The following is a 1,171-nucleotide window of genomic DNA, read 5'->3' as shown; positions in this document are numbered from 1 at the left end:
CGACGGTACGTGCTTCACGGTATACTGTGTCCTGGCTGATAGAAAACTACGTTCCGTTCGAAAGAATGAATTATTAACTCATCGAATACCATCGCTTGTAATTATTGCTTGTCAAACTAAAATCTCTGTAAAGATACGCGTGAACGCGAGAGCGAAACTATCGTCGGTTGCTCTCGAGAGTATCGTTCGCAAGTGAACATTGCTTTGAGAATCGCTGTCCGATCCACTATCGGATCAGATAATCACTCTCAACGCGGTGTCTGTTCACTTGGAAAAAATGCTCTTGAGAGCAACTAGCGATAGTTGTATTATCAAGTGGATGCGTACATTTACTCCACTCAGCCTGTTACATGAAAAAAGCCAAACTCTATAGAAAGAAAATTAAATTCGTTTCGAGTATACATTGTTACGCGTATGTACATGTAAGTGCAATGGCATGTAACGGTAAATAGAAACAGGGACACAAGGTTGCTATTAACGTATCGACGATATACACGATTAGTTGGATATCTTCTAAATTTTATTTTCTTTTTTCTCTTTTCGTCTTTTCTTTGTTTTTTGTGTTTTTGTTCTTCGGTATACAGATTTACGTGATTACGTCTAACCCTGGAAAAATTCGAACCCGCCGTGTTTTGGATCAAGGATCGATGTTATTCGGCCGCGTGCGAAATATCGTCGCGTTTCGGCCAATTCGGCCAATTCATAACCATCTATGCAGTGATTGTTTACATTCAATAACGACAACGCAGTTATTCGCAGCTGTCGCTTCATTTGCTACGTGTGCACATTCATATATACATACGTACATACAGGCGTGAGTCGCGTATACGTATACATGCATATGTAGGTACGTACTTATGTACACATGTATGCACGACGTCACCGATTAATTTTTACATTTATATTACTCATATATTTCTATATCATATTATATATATATATATGATATACATTTGTTAAATTATATATATATATATGATATACATATATATAATTATTTATTTATTTATTTATATACCACAGACAACACACATGCACACATACGCGCGCGCGCACGCGCATGTATATATGGTTTATATACGTATGTGTGTATATGTGAGTTATGCCATTATCAATATGTTACACTATAGATTATGTTTACATCGTAGCGACTTATAAATCTACGGAATAT

Source organism: Bombus bifarius, unplaced genomic scaffold (assembly GCF_011952205.1).
Source record: "Bombus bifarius isolate JDL3187 unplaced genomic scaffold, Bbif_JDL3187 scf7180000009145, whole genome shotgun sequence".
Taxonomy (NCBI): domain Eukaryota; kingdom Metazoa; phylum Arthropoda; class Insecta; order Hymenoptera; family Apidae; genus Bombus; species Bombus bifarius.
Note: the sequence above shows the minus strand (reverse complement) of the source record.